The following is a 20,298-nucleotide window of genomic DNA, read 5'->3' as shown; positions in this document are numbered from 1 at the left end:
TTCTTTGATAGATCATTCTTCTAAGAGCAGGCTGATTGGGCCAAGATAGGAGCAGATCAGTTGTCATTCAGCCTGGAAGTAGATAGTGATCTGGCAGAATGGATCCTCATCTACATCTCTTCCTCTGAGCTCTTTTTTTTATTCACTTGCTGGCTTCTGTGCTGAACTCTGTGAAATTCACAAGGGCCACCAGGACTCAAAGGAACAAGAAAGTAAACAGGAAGACATTAAAATGCATTTAAATCTCTTGAATTGGTGGGATTCAAACTGCAAGTGGATGTTGAGCTGGAAGCTTCTGCTAGCAATAGCGAAGTCTTGGGATGAGCTCTGGACCTTGCACTGCCCAAAACCTCTGCCATGCAAGGGACAATAATTTCTATCACCTCACATTGTGGCATTAAGAGAAAGTGTAAACATTTTGTTTGAACCTTTTCCCCCCTATGAAATTGCAAAAGTGGGTTTGCAGTATTCTTCTGAAACTACAGAAAGGTGCCTGAACATTGCTCCAGGAAAGTGTCCCCACTAGGATCAAACATCAGGAATGGCAAGTCCCCATGGCAGAAAAGAGTGACCATCAGATCCCCTAGGGTCTTAACTTGTCTTATATGTTCTGCAAACAGAAAAATGATGTCTTTTTACCTTAATAGAGCAACATCCAGCTTAGGTAACCAAAATCTATGGCTGCAGCAGAGTTAAAAGTAATTTCTCTGCAGCCAGTCTAAATATCTTGTGCACTAGGGAGGAAGGCACAGCACCCTGAACTTCCTCTGCTTGAGGAACACCCCTCAGCCACCATCAAGTCTTTGCTGGGTGGAGTTTGAGGTGTCTGAGGCTGTTACAATAGTACAACTACACACACTACATAGACTACAAATATAGGGGGAAAGAGATGCTGCACTGGAAAGGAACAAAAACTGGGTTCTGGCTGTCAGCAACTGAATCACAGACCCAGACCATCAGGGAATCTGAATCGTTTATTCAAAGGAATGAGCTGATTTTATACACTTTTCTAAGGCACAGTATTTCCTTATGTGACATGACCTATCCCGTGTTGCCACATCAGCAACACTTTCTCAATGTCCTTCTATGGGGTGATCACTCTCTGTTCACCCGTCCCTCAGCTCCTGGCAGGCTCCTCTCTGCAGGGCTCTGCCATGTGACACCTCCTCCCCCCAGGGCCCGGTGGAGACAAGCCTCTCTGTGCTGCCATGTGCTCCTTTGTGCCGCCATGTGCTCCTTTGTGCTGCCATGTGCTTCTGCAGGCAGGTTCTACAGCTCACAATTCTATCGATTCTACCTTATAATTCCCCATACTGGCTGCTGTCAGGTTGCTGGATGCAGAGAAATGCCATAAAACCAGTCATTGCAAATTCAATTCCATTAAAGAACCTCATGCAACTTCAACAGTACTGCAAGCAGCCTCAACGCTCAGAAAGGACAGTGGGAGCAATCTGTTTCTGACTGTTCAAAATGCTGCATTTTGTCTTTGGCCACGTTTCTAATTTTATTACTACTGGTTTGAACTGCTAAAAGAGATCTTTGAACTGCTAAAACACACACTTCAAACCAGTCTTCAAAAGAAAGTTTATGACTCTGTCTAAGCTTCTGCAAAATAGGTTAAAACCCTTCCCTCAATTTTTTCTTTGTTTTCCTATTAACATATTTTGAGTTTGAAAAAAAAAAAAAAAAAATTCCCCTCAGCTCAGCCTAAAGTCCCACCAGGAATTTAAGAGTTTGAAACCATTCATCTCACAATGCTTTTGTTCTCATAGCTTGCTAGAAACATCTACCAAAGACTTCAACATCCTAGTGTACCTGGATATCACAAATGATCTTCTGGCTAACAAAGAAGATCAAGCTAAGCTTGAGTGCTCCTCAGTTTGATTTCAGTATCCAAGAAAACAATCACAGAATCATAGAATTATAGAATGGTTTGTGCTGGAAACGACCTCAAAATCATCCAGTTCCAGCCCAGTGCCATAGGCAGGGAAATTTTCCACTAGACCAGGTGGCTCAGAGCCCCATCCAACCTCCAGCCATGGTCACAGCCCAGCATTTGCTGCTGTGAGAATGGGATGGGACAGCAAGATGAACACACAGCCATTCATGGAAGAAGTATTTTGTCTTTTCATCATAAAGTGAGAGAATAGAACTGATGTTTATTTTGGGAGCCCAGGAGGTTATGACACCCTCTTTAAAAAGGTGAAACATTACAACACTGAGGTGAGTCCAGGCTGCCTGAAGATTCCAACAAACGTGTGGCCTTGCTACTGAACCTCAGTTAAAAATGTACCAAGTCTTCCCAGTTTACAGGGTCACAGATCAGCAAACAGACATTTGACTGACTGGGAACAGCCTGTTCGGTCCCAGCTGCTCCCTGCTGCTGCCCTGGCTGCCCACGCGTGTCCTCGGCATCCACCCCAAGGAGAAAGTACTGCCCTGGTTTAAATGTCCCTGAAGCTCTGAGCATGAGGAACTGCTTGGATGCTGAAACCTTGAATAATTGTTTGCTCAGCCTTTTAGCAACTTCTTGCCAAACTTTTCCATTTTGTTGTTTTTATTTTGTTAAACTGAAATAGAATCAGCTTTCAAACTATTTTTAGTGAGCAAAAAACTTGTTTCCCAAGCAAAAAACTTCTCCAAAAACTTGTTTCCAAGAAAGAATAACAATAAAAAGAAAGAGCTTAGCTTAGCACATATTAATAAAAAAATTGGTTTCTCTTTTTTTTAATCAAGTCATCCATTCAAAAGAAAACTCTCAGAGTCTTTAACTTATTGCTGAAGAATTTCCATGGGTTTATGTTCCTGTCAAAGTTTTCAGTTGACAGACCACTATTCCCCTACCTGGGATGTTTCCGTTCCTCAGTTAGCCCTGATCTAAATTACTGATAAAATAAATGACAGCAACTTTGGGCACCAAAAGGAACCATCTGGTGGAGATGGGACTAACAGATGTGCTTTCACTGTCAGTGCCTCAGTCCACACACTTCAGAACTGCACTGACATACACCTTGCTCACCTGCTCATTAATAATGTAGCATGCCTGCTCTTGCAGTGCTGAGGGATCCCATTCATCATGCCAGGCCCTGCACAGTACCAGACGTTGTAGTCCTAAAGCACTGAAGCCCTAATGCTTCAGTGAACTGTGCGCACTGGCCTTGGAAGAAAATGAAGCACTGTACCAAATCCTCAGGAACTGAGACAACAACTGCTCCCTGAATGGCACATGGAGTAATATTGAACACAGCCACACAGGGAATAGGTAATAGTAGGAAAAGAAAGCAAGATCTTTTAAGTGCTACACCTACATACTAATTTCCAATTCAGCTCTCCTCCTGAACAGATGAGAGCAAATCCTACTCCTTCCCACTCTGTCTTCTAGACACAGTTTCTGCTCAGTTTCTTTGGATTTTTCATTATGTAATCAAGCTAAGCAATAACATGATTTAAGAAGCACATCCATGTTGTCACTGCTCAGGTATCCTGGACTCACTCAGACCCACATTTGCAATGGTCCAGCAAGGTTGACTTGATAGGTAGGCAGAGGGTTGTTCCAAAGGAGAGCCTAGTGACTGTGTTCTCATGGCTAATTCCTAACCAGACCTTTGGAGGAACAGGAAAGATAATGGTAGTAGCAAAACGCTGCTCTGATAGTGCAGGGTCCCACATCATTCAAGGTGGGAGGTGTGGACATCTGTTCTCCAGGAAAGTGGAAAAAATACTTAATTTGGAAGACTCACAGTGCATCCCTTGCTCAATAAGATGCAGGAATTATGTGATATCTGGGAGCAGCAACAAGATTTCAGCCACACTGTAGTTTCTTGCTGATTTTGGTACTGTGCATCATCAACATTCATCTTTGTGCAATAAAATGCAGTTTTCTACAATTGATTATTAACCCTTCCCCTTCTGAACCCTAGCACATAGAAGGTGCAAATTATGAAACAGACAGCGTTTGAGAACAACAAAAGTTGTAAATTTGAGAGCATCATTCAAAGGGCACTTGTGCATTAGGGTATGCCTGTTCAATTGCAAACCAAGAGAAAATAATGTTGTGAGCTCCTGGTATTGTGCAGCACACTGTTGCTTTCAGCATGGAGAGACTGCATGGTCTGGAGAGCTGTGCCTGCCTGTGCAGGAAAATGTTCCTCTTGAGACAAGCCACCGAAAAACTGGGATTTGTGTGGTCTGGACTTAAGAGGATTTGCTGATCCTTCAGAGCTGCAGTGTTCAGAAAGCCCTGGAGGAGCAGCTTGTCAGAGACTGCTTCCGATGGAAGAGGGAAGTGTCATCTTGGAGATGAGTGGGCAAGGAAAAGGAGGCTGGAAATAGATTTTCAGTTTTATATTTGTGAAGACAGAAGTTGTCCTAAGACAGGGCAATTTCTTCCTGTGTTTGGAGAAGTGATAAGTGGCATCCTTGGAATGACTGGAGCGAAATCTTGCAGCTACCAAAGGCAGTGTAGACAAACTTTACCCTTAGGATCATTGCCAGCCCCTGGGATGTTCTCCTCCCAAGGGCTGAATTTGAAATGGGGATGGGATACCTATAGAAACCTGAGCTGGGTTCCACATGTGAAGGATTGATAGCTGTAAATCATAGTGTAGTTCTGGGCTAAATTCCTTGAAATTAAAATATATGTCAGGTACTTCAATCAATCCTTTGTGTAACTGGGTGTTCAGAAGCAAGAAATGAGGTCATATTTAACTGGGAAGTTGTGGTGGATGATTGGCCTGTGGCACAAGGGACAGAGAGAGCTCTTGGTAAAACAGTCTCTGGTGCCAGAGACTTACGGTCATGGTGAGAGAAAGAGGCTTCTCCTGGGATGCATTGTTCTGTTATGTTTATCCACCCCAGTTTGAATTCCCTGGTTGGCTGTCAGCCTCTACCCCTCGTCACTCCCCCAGAGCTTCCCCATTGGTGCCCGTTCCCTACTCCCGACTTTTCCCCGCCCCCAGATAAAACTGTGAGCTTTGGGCTCATGTTCATATTTACCTCTGCACTCTTCGACAGTGTAGCAGCAATAAATGCTCCTGGTGGAGTGCACGCAAATGCCCTTCTCGACTCTTTGCTACCGACTCTAATACTGAACCCACCCGTGCGTTTGTGGGGGCACATGGGACCCCGCAGAGCCGGACAGAGACGGTAATAAATGGTGCCCAGTGTGGTGCCTCAGACTACCCCCGACAGCGTCTCCAGTAGTTTCTGGATTTAAGTCGCATTTGAGCAGTCATTATCCCAAAGAAACCTCCGAGTTCTATCAGGGGCTTGGCAGGGGAGACCAACAACCTTCCACAGAAAGAGAAGACTGGTCTTAAGTCAGTGGACCGACCTCGAGACTTTTATTTGACCCTCTAACGTAATATGGGTCACTTTTGTATCCTTTTCTGTTAATTTCCTTTTATCTCGAGGGTTGGGAAGAGAGGGAGATGGGGCCAGAGTTCTCTTGTCTCCTGCGGGAAGTTTTTCTCCTGGTTCTAAGATTTGGGAAGTTTGGGAAAATTATCATTATACCAGGGAAGGTTTAAAACATTTTGTTCAGTGGTTATTTGAGCAGTGGTTAGTTGAGTATTTAAAGCGCTTTGTGTGATGGTTATTTATGTCGGGAAAAGGTTATTTGCTTTACAAGCTAAGCAAAAGCAGTTCATAGTCGTGGGGAAATGTTAACCCCAGTTTAAAAAACCCTTTACCGCTTCCCTCTCCCTGCATCCCTGTTCCCTCTGCCCTGCTTCAAGGGAAACCGGGAGATGGATTCTGCCCGATGACACAGGTCTGCTACCATCTGCCTGCCTCCTCCCGATTTTTTTTGTTCCCTGCCCGGGGTAGCAATGGCCAGACTACTCCCAGTTCCTCCCCAGACCTCTTCCCTGTACCCGCTTCCCTGGTTTTCTCTACTTCAGATTTGCTCCAAGATCGTGGTGGCAGCAGAGTCAGACCTGCAATCCCCGCTGCTACTTTTATTTTTAATTCTCCCACCTCCACTCCCCTCATCCAGCATGGCGGGGGCCACGGGGCAGGAGTGGCGGGCTTTTCACCCGCGCGCGGTCCCCCTCCCCCACCTGCTCCCCCTTGTGTTGCCGTGCCTCTTCCACTGGGCCCTTCCCCTTCGGCGGGAGTTCCCGCCCCCAGCCACGGACCCTGCATCTCCCTCCTGTGTCCCTGTGCCCTCCATCGGTGGTCCTGCTCGTGAGACCCAACCCACCGCATGTTCCCACGTGGCCGAGACTGAGAGTGGGAGTGGTGGCAACCAGAAAGACTCCGGGACACTCGGACACAGCGGCACCTCCACGTGTGCTGCCCTGATCTCCTTCCCTTTGCTGCCTGGCCATAGTGAGGCTGTGACAATGTGTGCTAGAGCACAAAGCGTTGCAAGAGCTGCTGCAAAAACACAACGCCTGTACCTGCTTTGTGACGGGAGGTTGCAGCGCATTTGCGCCCGCCTGCTCTGAGCCCTGTGCTGGACCAGCCGCTCCTGCCAGGCTGAGCCTGCCCCTAAGCATTGGCTCTGCACCCCAGCTGAGCCGGTTTCGGGCCCCAGTAGCCCCAGCAGAAGCTGCAAGCAAAGCAGCAGTGACCCCCCCCACAAAGCCCGCGGGGCCGCCCCAGCGTCACAACCCCGGCGGGTTCCTACCGCAGCTTGAAAAGCCCCGACCCAAAGCCGTAGAGCGGCGCCGGCACCAAGCCCAAGAACAGCTGCTAGAGCTGCTGTCTGAGAGCACCCTACAGCTAAACTCTGGCAGTGGCTACAGCCCCGGGCTGGACCTTCCCTGGCAGCCCCGCGAGAGCTTGGAAATAATCCCCAAGGAGCCACAGCTGCAGAAAAAAGTGGCATTTGGGGACTCCCTAGAAGGCTTGAGACAGCCTGACGATACTAGAAACAGAGCGAATCTAGTGCCCTTCGAACACAGTCTGAAAAAGCGGCGGTAGCTGTGGCAGGTGCTAGAGAAGCCTGACCCCGCCACTCTCAAGGGCGCCAGCAAAGCTTCTTTCCTTCCCCATCGCCGCTGCTTCCGAGCCCGCCCGCGACCCGCTGCCGGCTCATGCCTGGCTGCCTCCCCCCACTGAGGCAGGGGCACACCCCGCAGCTGGCCCGGGACCGAGCCCCGCACTGCCGCTTGCCGCGGCTAGCCCAGACCACCCACATGACACAGAAATTGAAAAAGAAGTTTATTATTGTTCTCAGCCGGGTGGACTTGGCTCCCCCGATGTAGCAGCAGGCTGGAGCGAGCTCCTAGAGAAACGCTTTGCCCTGGCTCCCCCCACCCGCCCCCAACCGCTGCCTGACTATCGCAGCGCTGCTGAACCGCGCCTGTCCCCCCGCCGCCGCTGCGCGAATGCCCTGAGGCTGCCAAGTCGCCGCCACCACCGCTCTGTGCCCGCGGCTGCAGGGGCCCTGCCCGCATGGTGCCTTTCACCTTGGCACCAGCCCTGCCTGCAGCCCCCAGCCCTGTGCTGCACAAGAAGCAGAAAAAGAGGGGGGTCGCAGGAAACAAGCTGTAGGACCCCGACTGTTCCCAGAAAGCTGCAGGAGCGTCATGGGGGAAGATATGAACCTGACCAGCTTGCAGGTGCAGCTAGAGCAGGCAGAACAGCAGCCAAAGAAACAGACTTCTCAGATTCTGATGCTAAGTGTGAAGACCAGAGGACTAGGGTGAAGAAGCCAAAAGGTCATAGATGATACCTGGAAACTGCCAGAGAAAACAAGCCCTGCAGCAGCCCAGCAAACACCATTGCTGCAGACACAATGCCAACCAAGATAAACAGGGCGCAGTCAAAAGACCAGACCACCACTGCTTGGAAACGGAGACGACGCAAAACAGCACCAATGTCCACCACAGAAACAGACACGCCCTCCCATCACCAGAACTGCAAACAAGACTTTGAATGGATAAGTCAAAACACCCTTGGTGTCTCCCCAGATCTAACCCTCTCTGTTGCTTTCCCAACAGTTAATATTCCCCACCACCACCGCTCTGCTTTGCCTTTCCCACAGCCACACTCCCCAATACTCCTATTGACATGTTTTCTGTTAACTTGCACTCCTCTCTTTGTTTACTGCTTGTTATACCATTCCCCTTTCCCCAGACCTTGAAGTAAAAGAAAGGGGGAAGACAAAGGCCCCCCCACTTGAAATTGCAAAATTTTTAACTTTGTTTAAAACCCCAACAGAAGCAATTGCCAGAGCCTGTGCCCACATTCACCACCACGATGCCCAGCACCCAACACCTATCACCCTGCCGACCTCTGGATGCTCCTGGTACCGCTGGAGATGGATGCATGGACTGTGCCGCAGCCCAGAGAGAACTGTGCTGCTTCAGCCTCACCACTGCCCGTGAGAGCATCCATTCCAGCATTCAGAGAGAAAATCCTCTGAAAGATTTGAGGACTTGTTGGGACACTGGGTTGTGGGTGCTTCTGATTGTTTTTATTGTTTTGTGTGTGTTTAGTTGTTGGGGATATTTGGGTTTTGGGATCCCTGGGAGAGGCCTTTTTAATTAAGACAGAAAAGAGGAGTTGTGGTGGCCAGTTGGCCTGTGGCACAAGGGACAGAGGGAGCTCTTGGTAAAACAGTCTCTGGTGCCAGAGACTTAGCGTTCATGGTGAGAGAAAGAGGCTTCTCCTGGGATGCATTGTTCTGTTATGTTAATCCACCCCAGTTTGAATTCCCTGGTTGGCTGTCAGCCTCTACCCCTCGTCACTCCCCCAGAGCTTCCCCATTGGTGCCCGTTCCCTACTCCCGACTTTTCCTCACCCCCAGATAAAACTGTGAGCTTTGGGATCATGTTCATATTTGCCTCTGCACCCTTTGACACAGTGTAGCAGCAATAAATGCTCCTGGTGGAGTGCACGCAAATGCCCTTCTCGACTCTTTGCTACTGACTGTAACACTGAACCCACCCGTGCGTTTGTGGGGGCACGCGGGACCCCACAGAGCTGGACTGAGAAAGTAATTGGAAGTGTCCAGTCTTGGAGATACTCAAAAGCCATCTGGACATGATCCTGGGCAACTGGCTGTTGGTGGCCCTGCTGGAGAAGGGGGGTTGGATCAAGTGACCTCCAGTGTCCTTTCCAACCTCAATCTGTCCTTGATTCTGTGATTTTGTGAGTATCTGAAGGCTGCTTCCTGCCGATCACAAAGAGCTCCAGCTGAAGTTATCAGGACTCTCCTGGAGTCTGTTGAGTGTTGTAAAGCAGATTGTACCATGAGGGCTTGCCAGACAACATCACTGTTTCAGCTTGTGTGATGCTTCATATAACCAGTTACAGTCCCACCCAGGGCTGGTGGTGAAATTGTACCAGTTATTCAATCATCCTCATATTTTACCATCAGTGATGGAGCCTAAGTCATGGAGAAACACAGTTCTGGCACACAAGACACTCAAAGCAAAGACCTTTTCTGTCTTGCTCCACTAAAATGGACTTGACTGAGGAATTTGCAGTGGATCTGTTTATAGCACTTTAAAACTGATATTCAGAGGTTTCTGCCATATGTAGCCACCATTCCTTCCTCTTTTCTACTTCAAATTGTGCCACATGACCATTCCTATTCTGCAGAAAATTAGAAGTATTGGATAAATATTTCTAGAAAATACCTAAAAGAGGTGCTGGTTTGCTAAGCCTGGCTGCTTCCTTGTATTAAAATAGGCAGCATAAAGGAAACCACTGGGTAAGTACCCTGCAAGACACATGGTTGCAAGCACAACTTATGCAGGTCTGAAGGCCGAGAAGGAATTTGATGGGAGTCCCAGGCTGCACCTCTTAGTAACTCTGTAGTGACTGATGTTGAATCTATAGCACAATCAGATTTCCACTAATGGCATTCCAATTGATTATTTTGATGCTAAAGCGAAATATCCAATTGAGAGACCCACTTTGATAGGGGAGAGACAATATTATCTTAGGCACAATATGGAACCTTAAAATTTATCTGAAATGAAATTAAAAAATTGCAGTCAGTAATGATTTCAATACATATTCCTCAGAGTTGCCATCTGTAGTGATAAGAGTTCAAATGTCTGGATTTGGGGTTGATTGTGTGATATCCCAATACCTGGAAGGGAGACTCTCACCTTAATTTCATTCACTTATAGTCAGGAGGGGAAGTGAGAAATTCCAAGCGGCTCAGAACAAGTCATAAAAAATGAGACTGAGTGAAAGACCTGTGAAGACCCATCTTCATCTGCTTGCTTTCCTTCCCTGAAGAATTTTTCCAGACAGCCCTTTGACTTTTAAGGATTTAGTGCTGTCCTGCCTTGTGTGCTAAAGGGGATGCTTGGAAATGAATCATGACAAGGCAGTTTTGACCATGTGAAAGCGTTAAGCTCACTGGGTTGAGAAATAAAAAATGTTTCAGATGAGTAGTTTTTTCAAGAAAGTTGAGGACTAGGATGGTCAGAGCTCAGCACAGATGGAGACCCAAGGTTTGAAGGTACTGATGCAATGTAAGAACCTTGCTGGCTGAAATCCCTCTTCCTGTCTGAAAAACAAGGACTGTGCAAAATGATGGGACAAGATTATGGATGCACACATAGACTGTGGCTGTGACAAGGATTCAGTAAGGGGAGTATGAATGAATTATGGATGCTCTTTTGATTGGTTTTCAACGATCTTTTAATGGCATTAAGACAGTGTGAAGTTGCAATGTATTGATTTTCTTTTGCCCATGAAGTAATTTGCAGTGGTGGAGATTTATTTTCGCCTTTATGTTTTCCATGAAGCTGGCAGGCAGCAAGGCCAATGGCAGCTGGCAGTTGGTCTCCCATTCCGATGGATGCTCTTGTGCTCTGAGGATGTGAATGCCAGGGAAATCGATGCTTAGGAAGAGCAAAGCTGGCATGGGGGATTTCTGTGGCCTCATTTCCACATTGGCATGTGGGGATGTTTTCTGCTCGGCCAAAGCTGCTGCAGTTGCAAACCAGGGAACACTTGCCCTACTAGCTCTTGGACCAGGGGACCTGTCCTGGCAAGTCTTTCCCTCAAGTGAGAACTGTGAAGGTATTTTACAGTTGGTGTTTTATTTTTTTGGTTGTTCCTTTTTCTTTTAATGAATTTTACCCACTTTGGGAGCAGCAGCACCAGCCCTACAGTTATTTTTACTCTGAACACACAGCTAATATAGGCTCTGGCTTCCACTGCACAGAAAACAGCTTGGGCCAGCAGCTACTTTTCATTAGGTTTACCTGCAGTCTGGGGAAGGAAGAGCTGCCTGTCATAATCATCTTTTATTTTTCTGCACAGCTTTGAGATTTCATGGACATCCCAACCAGTCTTCCACCAGCAGATTTAGGACTGGACACTGGTTTCAGTCTCCCCAACATGACTCTTGTGTGCCTGACCTGGTTTCATGAAGTTCATGTAATGATCTGGATGCCAGTGTGACATTTGTATCAGTTTGACCACCTGCAGATCACAGACCATAACTTCAAGTTAAACTAAGCCATAGCTTTTAAAAATAAAGATCAAACCTGCAACTCTGACTTAAGACCAAGTCTGTTGACTAGTCTGTTCTGTCCTGTTCCAACCAGTTTTTCTGACTTTTTGGGCTACACTTCTTGTTGGTTTAAGCCGCAGCTTTGATTCGTTCAATGATAATCCCCAAGAAACAAGCCCTTAAAAAAGAGTTTGACATGTAGCTGTAAGGAAGAAGAAGGAGGACGTGGATGTACAAAGAGGAAATGTTGCTGAACACAGAAGTCACAGTACAAAATTCAGGCTGGATATTTGAACAACGTAGCTGTGACAGCATAGTCTGTGTCTGGGTTAGCAACCCCATAAATCAGCCCCCATAGGGGCTTCAGGTCTCTTCTAAAGCCAGGCTGCTCGGGCTGCCTGAATTATCTGTGATATCAGTGCTATACTTGCAGTGTCTCATTTGGAATTCATCAATAGCGGTTTCCAGAGCATGCTCAGTTACACTGGTAGATTTTGTGGACATCCAAGTAGTAAGTTTTAAGAAAATAATTAAAAATTAGGTAGATTTGTGTGTGAACTGAGTCCTTCTTAAAGCTTTTGGAGCTTCAGAGGAAAGAGCATGAGGATGCTTGATGGAGCTTATACCAAAGGTTGAGTGGAAGTTGGTGTTAGAGACCAGCTAAAAACGGGATTAGGTCTTTTCACTCAACATGAGAAACTAGAAGCCTTGAAGTACTGCAAAAATTTTGCTTTATAAGATAGAGGAGCCAGAAGAAGGATAGAAAGAAAAGGGCAATAAAATTCAACATCAGTGCTTACGCTGAAACTGAGATCCCACTTACTTCTGTGGTTATACAGCTTCACTCTCCATGCACTGGGTCTTGCTATCTGTACAAGACTCCTGAGTCAAGAGGTCCTCAAGCTTCAAATCTTTCACCCCAGGAAGTGATCCCCATGGTTCTGCTCTTCACCTTTCTCAAAGCATGCCCTACTAGAGCGGGACATTATTAAAAAAAAAAAAAATGCCCTAAGGTTTATCACCGTGTCCCGCAGCCGTAGGGAGGAGGAGAGAAGATCCAGCAGGCAGGAATTGTGCAGCAAGATTGATTCATTTAATTATTTTACAAACTTTTATAGACTTTTTTCTTCATAGTCTAATTGGACAAAGGATCAGCCACCCCTTGGGGGTGATTGGCTAAAATCCTAAAACATCCATTGTCAAAATATTATTCTACTATACTATAAACAAGACTTTTCAAGGCTGCAGGTGGCTTGGCTGTTTATATAACTCTGCTACCTCTTCTGTGAGAGAGAAGTCTCTCATGGACTTAGAAAATAGCAAGAAAATCCTTGCTAGCAGCATTTTTGTATCCACAATTCCCCCTTTTTGTTTGATAACAACTCTACTATTAATCCTAAATAGAAATTTACACCCATTATTAATTCTAAATATGTCCTTAAGGCTTTAACTGACTCCATAACAAGAAATTTAAAGTTCAGTCTCTGCTTGTAGAAGGACCATCCCAGTCTCTGCTTGTAGAAAGACCGTGTTCCTGATGGTCGATATCTTGGTCATCATCAGAAGAGTCATTAGGCTGATGATCTACATTCTGGTCGCCATTTGGATGGTTGGCATTCTGGCCATCATTTGGAGGTTGCCTGTTCTGCCTCTGGTGCCGTAGGTCAGGGCAAACACATTTTGAAGGTAGCCATCGTACCCCAGTATCTGTGGAAATGCAAGCATACCCACGACCCCAAACGATAAGGTCATGCGGGCCTTCCCATTGGTTAGTGAGTAAATTCCGTACTCAGAATTTTGTCCGGGGCAGTTGTGTCTCGCCTGCAGACTGCAATGAGAGAAAATGATTCAGAATAACAGGATTATTTGATTTTTGTGGCATTGTAAGGTGATTAATTGTATACAAAGCTTTCTCTAGTCGGCTCTGTGAGGTTTCTCTATGCATTCCCCTTTTCTGTTTGTCCAAAACACGCTTCAGAGTACAATGAGCGCGTTCGACAATGGCTTGGCCAGTAGGAGAATGTGGGATACCAAAGGTATGGTCTACACCCCATAGGTGCAAGAGCTGCCGCATCTTCTCCGAGGCGTAGGCAGGACCATTATCGGTTTTCACAGAAGCTGGCACGCCCAGGACTGAGAAAGCCAATTTCCAATGGGCAATGGCATCACGGCCCTTCTCTCCAGTGTGAGCAGTAGCACACATAGCTGAGGAGAAAGTGTCAATAGACATGTGCACATATTTCAGCCGACCAAATTCTGGGATGTGAGTTACATTCGTTTGCCAAATCTGCAAGGCTTTTAGCCCTCTGGAGTTTAACCCCGCTGGCAAAGGCACCGCGAGTCCGTGACAATCAGCACAAGCGCTGACAATGTTGCGCGCTTCGATTGGCGTTAAATGAAACTGCTTCTGCAGGGTATGTGCACTTTGATGGAAGAAACCGTGCGATGCCTTTGCTTGTGCAATTCTGTCAGGCTGAGGCCCTACCCACGCAGGGTTGGCCAGCGTGTCAGCCCTGGCATTGCCTTCTGTTAGAAAACCTGGTAAATTGGTGTGGCTTCGAATGTGCAGAATGTAATATGGATGCACTCGAGCCTGAATTGCAGACCACAAGGTTTGCAACAGTGAAAACAGAGCTGCATTGTTCATCTCCTTCAGAAGTGAACAATCTAAGCGTTGGGTGATATCTGCTACATAAGCAGAGTCAGTAACCAAATTCAGAGGTTCCTGTGAGAATCGTTGAAAAGCCATGGTAACAGCCTTTAATTCAACTAACTGAGCAGAGCCTGATTTGGATTGGTGTGTTAGTCAACCACTGCAAAGGCAGTGTAGGATACTGTGCGCCCTTATGCACAGTGACCCCTGCTAAAACTTCATCCCAATCCGTACGCCCCAAGGTGCCAACACGTCCCGTCCCCAAAGGTTAAGGGAAGTGGTAGTAACATAAGGCCTAATTGTAGCTGTGTGCCCCTCTGAGTCCTTCACCACCACAGGCCGTTCGCTTAAATAGCTCTGTGTGGTTCCTCCTAATCCTGCAATGGCTGATCCCACAGGGGCTAAAGGCCATGAGGGAGGCCATGCAGAGAAGGAGATGACAGTTACATCAGCACCCGTATCAATCAAACCTCGAAGCTGAGTCTGGGGCAGACGGGCGTTCAGCAGGATCGGGGTACATGTCATCTGTGGCCTTTGGTCAGAGATGTCTGCAGTCCAGAAGGCCTGCGGAAGTCCCGTAGATCCACTGCCACTATCTTTGTGAGTTTGTTGTTCTATCCTGGGGACACAAGACTTAAAAGGCAGTAATTTAGCAAGGCAGGTCTTTTCAGGAATAGTTACAGGGGGTTTTTGCGTGGAGACCATAGCGCAAATCTGGCCTTTAAAGTCAGCGTCAATAACTCCTGAGTGCACTACGATTCCTTGATGGGTAACGTCAGGTTTTCCCACCAGCATTGCACTGGATCCCTGGGCTAAGGGTCCATATGCATCCAAGGGAGCCTTATAAATACCACTAGAGTCTAAGACGACTGCAGCTGTGGTGTGGACGTCAAAACCGTCTGATCCCTGGGTGCTGTCTCTAGGGTGGCTGGGTAGGCCTGTGCCTGTACCTGTGCCACTCTCTGGGGGAGAGACTGCATCGGAGAGCAATTCCCCCTCCTTGCATCCTGGCGGAAGTTTCCCGAGAAAGGCCGACCATCGTCATGAGTCAGAGATCTACAATAGTCCGAGCAATGCCCTGGCCTGCCACACCTCTTGCACTGGGGGATCAGTGTGTTCTCTTTTTGGCTCGGCTTAGGCTGCTTCCGTTTTTTCATCTGTTTCGGTTGCTTTGGTTCACTATCAGAAGATGTGTGAACAGGCTGCAGGATCACAGCCAAAGCAGACCTTTTCTGGTTTCCAGATCCCACCTTAGCGCAGGCTTCAACCATGTCTGTTACCTCAGCGTCCCCTGGTAAGGCATCTATGATTTTTCTGTACTCTTCATTTGCGTTGTCTCTCACTAACTGCCTTAACAACATCTGCCTTAACCCATCATCCTCAACCTGCTTCTCGAGAGAAGCAGCGACTTTCTGTACAAAAGAGATGAACGACTGATTTCCCTTGAACTATTTCAGTATATCACTTTCTAGGTGCAGACAACTCTATGGCTTTCAACAGGGCAGCCGTGCCGACCTGTTGAGCTTGCTGCAGGATGCTAGAGGACAAAGTAACCTGTAGGCTGGGATCAGAGAAGGGACCAGTCCCCATAAGAGCATCTGTTCCCACTGCACATCTAGGATCAGCAGCAGGGAGCTGCATATTCCCTAATGCAGCCTTGTCGGCTAGCCTTCTCCAGGTTTTCTCAAAAAGTGTAAATTGTATAGGTTGAAAGAGGATTTGACCTAAGTATCTGATATCAAATGGAGCAAGCAAATCTGTATTTATCACCCTTATTATCTGCATAACCTCAGCAGAACCTAGCCCATGTTGTGCCATCTTGGATTGCAAGTCCTGTGCAACCTTCCAAGCAGTTACCTCATGCTTGTCGTGCTTGCCTGAATTTGGGAGAGCCTTATACACTGGGAAAGCTTGGATCTCCCCTTTTGGGGAGTCACTACCATCCTGAACTTCTGGCACAGCCTGTGGATGGAGTGTAACAGCTTCCCGATTACCCCCAGAATCCTGAAATCTGTTTGGCATTCCAAGTGTTTCCAGTAACCTCCGGTCACCCTCCTCCAATGCTCGCATTTTAACTGACTCTAAGAAGCGATTGTAGTCAGTTGGATGCACTGTTACTGTGCAGTCCTGAAAGGTCCAGGGGCGAGACTGGAGCAGCCTTTTCCTTCACCGCGTGGCTACGGCAGCTTTACGCCCCGGGGCTGGAACCTCATCTGCCTCACTGCCTGACGATGAATCATCAGGCAAAGGCAACTCTGAGATGCTGGGAGCGAACAGAGGTGGGCGGGGAGGGGCACATTGGCTAGGTTGGCTAGAGGCAGAACAGACAGCACAGACTACAGCCGGCTGCGCTGCAGTTTGAAGCAGCCTCTTTACGGGATGCCATCTTGGCCATTTCCGACCGAACCGGTACTGGAGCTGCTGCAGCCTTCTCTGGGGCTGCGGCCACACCCGGCGCTGCGCTCGTCCCTTCCACAGCGCCGGCGCCTGGTGACGCCGCTGGCCCTTGTTCTGCGGCCGCGTTCGGCGCTGTTGCTGGCCAGGGCGCGGCTGCTGCCGCCACCGCTTCCGGGTTTTTCCGCAGCAGCGCTACTTCCGGGTTCGCCGCTGGCCGCACCACTTCCTGGTTCGGAGCCGTGTCTCCTGCAGGCGGCATGGGCCCGAGGCATCCCGCATGGCAGGGTGCCTCTGGCGTCTGCTGTAGCTGCTTTTGCAAGCTGAGCAGTTCCTCCAGCTGCCATGATATGTTTGGTAGCTCTGTCAGCAAAGGCAGATGCTGTATTAAAAGGTCAGTGGCTCAGTTCTGCAGTGGTACAGAACAGTCCAGCACCACAGAGGGCAATGGACCACACCCAGGCAGTCTCGGTGCAGTCATGCCTGGCACTACGCCGGCCAAGAAGGTAGATCCGGACGTTCCTGGTGCAGCCAATGCATGCGCAGATGGTCCAATTCGCTAAGCTGCTAATTCGTGGCCCTGGATAAGCCGTGGCTGCCGTCCAGCCAAACGGCAAGGCAGGCTGTGTGCCCTGCCTCTGCTCTGACCCCCCGGCCTCTGGCGGCGCGGGGTTCCTGGGGGCTGCGGAGTCCTGCGACTGTGCAGGGTGAGGCGGCGCAGGCTCTGCCCGTGGAGCGGGGGTTTTTTTTCGGATCCAGCACCACACGTCCCTGAAGCGCAGTCAGTGGAGTCCTGTTCGGACATTCCTCCGTCACTCATCATCGAAATAGGTGAGCCAGCTCTGCTGCCACAGTCAAGGTCGGTCAGCAGAATAAATAATGAACGCCAGGTTTGGTATAATTCTAACGCTGCTGGGTCCCCAGACAGGAGCTCATGCTGGACAGCACAGCCAAGTTCCTGCCATAAGGCAAAGTCCAGGGCAGTGTCTCTGTCCATAGGAATCCCTTGCAAGGCAGCCCAAGTTAATAATTCCCGAACTGAGTTCTCAGAAATGGAGGTATGCATTATACTAAACACACCTTTCCAGAACGTTACCGCAGTGTCGGTTTGTGAGCCGCTGTTCGCCATTTTCTCAGTTCCGTTTGACCTCCCAGTCCCGGGGGGGGGGAAGGGGAACAGCGTACCTCTAGAGAAATTTGGCTTGGCTCGCAGTAGCAGGACACTTCGCAGCGTGCAGATCACATCGGGTGCACCAAATATTGAAAAAAAAATAATGCCCTAAGGTGTATTACCATGTCCCGTAGCTGTAGGGAGGAGGAGAGAAGATCCAGCAGGCAGGAACTGTGCAGCAAGATTGATTCATTTAATTATTTTACAAACTCTTTTATAGACTTTTTTCTTCATAGTCTAATTGGACAAAGGATCAGCCACCCCTTGAGGGTGATTGGCTAAAATCCTAAAACATCCATTGTCAAAATATTTTTCTACTGTACTATAAACAAGGCTTTTCAAGGCTGCAGGTGGCTTGGCTGTTTATATAACTCTGCTACCTCTTCTGTGAGAGAGAAAAGTCTCTCATGGACTTAGAAAATAGCAAGAAAATCCTTGCTAGCAGCATTTTTGTATCCACAGGACATGACATTTTAATGACAGTTTCACTCACACTATACACAGTGTTGCCTTCTGTTCCTGGTTCCTAGATAGCCTGACCATTTTTTCAAGTAACAAATCTGTTTCTCTGTCACTGAAGCTCATGAGCAGCTGTTTGTCCATTTTGGTCCTAAAGCCTTTTTCACAGTAACTGATTTTGTATCTGCACTTTCCTTCTAGATGTTCCAGCTGAATATTTATGTGGCTGTACCAGAACACACTCTGCATGTTTGTGTGATGTTTACCAAGTCTCCTGTGCTTTGTCATTCACAAGAATTCAGATGACCTATGAAAAAGCCAAGATAAAGCCATATTGACCAATAGATACAGTCCTGTTTTCCTCTGGTTTTAGGCTATAACCTCTTTGACTGAACCAGTTTTCTGTTTGATGAGGGCCAGCATAACCTACTGGGAGATGCTTATCAGCAGTCCCTCTGCATGTTCCTGTCAGAACCTGTTACAGCCTCCTGGCTGCCAGCTCCAGCTCAGCAGAAGCACTTGCTTTTGATTACAGAGATCTTCAGTGTCAGCCAAGGAGGTGGATACCAAACCTGAGTACGCTGGGTGCTGCCAGCAACGCTTCATAAGTAATAGTAATGGAGTGTAATTGCTCATTAAGCCAAATCGTAGCCTGGAGCCCTCCATCTGGCCAAACTCCCTCCAACATCAGCAGGAGCTTTGCCAGGAGGTGTGCAATAGGGCTGGGGTCCCAAGCAGTGGTATCGCCTATGACGTACTGTAGCGCCACTATTGGGGGCTGATTCAGATCCCCTTGAAACAGTTGTGTGTCTTTGGATTGATTTAGAAGACTTTAGCCAACCCCCCTTGCTTTACACTGCTCAGCCAGTATGGCTACATCTGCGCAGCAGTTATCCCAGATGGAATATGGAGGAGGAGAATTCCTGACACTGAGCTGTGGGATTTTAATTTTAGAGAGGCGATGGAAACTCTTTCCTGTTGGGTCTCAAGCGGTGGTTTGTATGGGCGTGATTTGAGGCTTGAAAATGTCTCAGAAGCCTGCAACTAAAAAACCCCAACATGTAATTGATATTGAAAAGTGTTTTGTCCATGGTGTAAGTGTTATAAAAACCAAACAAGCTGGTGTGCCTGCCTATCAATCACCTATTGCTATCTGACACTGGTGCAACCCTTTGCAAGTGAAAATAATTTACTGTCTCCCCCCATGAAAATTGTTTACCATCCCCATTTCAGTTTGAACATTTACTGTTGTGGTTCAAAGCTGTGATTAATTGGTTAGCTATAAATTGTCTTTCCTCTCCCCTTCTCCTCCCACCTCTTCTTAATGTAATACTGGGATGAAGGTTAAGGCACAGGGTGTTATCTGAAGCAACTGCTCCATTCTCAGTACCCCATACATCCTCGTTAATGCTTATAGCTCCCCTGTGGCATTGGGAAGTGTAATCGCTATTGTACTGAGGTAGAACAGGAGCTGGAGAGAGATAAATGGCCTAGTTATCAAAACTTCCTAGCCTCCCACAGCCCTCCTTGGGAATACAGCTATAAATGACATTCAAATGATGCTGATAGATGTTAGCTGAGCAGGCAGCAGAACGCGTGCGGTCCCGGTGCTGCGCCTGGGCTAGCCCCTTCTTGCTGATAATGTCAGGAGACCTCAGGATCCTGACACTGGCTGCTGACACTGGAGGCATGTACATGAGATACCACTCTGTCTGCTCTCATCTGCTTGTAGACAAATCCCTGGGGGTTGGAAAGGTTCAAAATTGGATGATGACTGAGACACATTAATGCTGGAGCTTGCAGAGCTGAAGGAAGAAGTGTTTTTTCTCCTCTGGCACAGATTGTGCTCAGTTTAGACCCTCAGAGGGTGAAATATGGGAAGGAAAACAGCCTTTCTTCCACCCAGCTCTGCAATGACAGAAATGTCATTTTTGAGTGACCTGGGATAGTCTGGTCCAAAGTAGTATGGCCTGTGGTGGGTCCAGAAATCACCTCCAGCAGCTCCCTTTGCATCTGTTGTCCTTCCTGGTGTGCGAAACAGGGAAAGGACTGCTCAGATCATAAATCCCTCAGGAATGGAACAGGAGCAGATAGAGTAGGTGGTAAATCTGCTTCTCTTATGAGTCTGGAAGGGCTCTTGGGTGTTTTGGCGTCTCTTCAGGAGATACCAGGAAAACTCCCCCATCTGGA

General features: G+C 47.8%; 1 protein-coding gene across 1 annotated transcript in view; it reads left to right on the top strand.

Moving 5' to 3' along the window:
• LRRC6 (leucine rich repeat containing 6) overlaps positions 1-11,477 on the top strand; it is a 106,150-nt gene extending 94,673 nt beyond the window's left edge. The window contains exon 17 of the transcript XR_004244435.1: positions 11,239-11,477. The gene's annotated coding sequence lies outside the window, so the exon portion shown is untranslated. The remainder of the gene's footprint in view (positions 1-11,238) is intronic.
• Positions 11,478-20,298: the final 8,821 nt, after the last annotated feature.

This window comes from Corvus moneduloides, chromosome 1 (assembly GCF_009650955.1).
Source record: "Corvus moneduloides isolate bCorMon1 chromosome 1, bCorMon1.pri, whole genome shotgun sequence".
Classification (NCBI taxonomy): Eukaryota; Metazoa; Chordata; class Aves; order Passeriformes; family Corvidae; genus Corvus; species Corvus moneduloides.
Note: the sequence above shows the minus strand (reverse complement) of the source record. Positions and strands in the feature narration are given on the sequence as shown.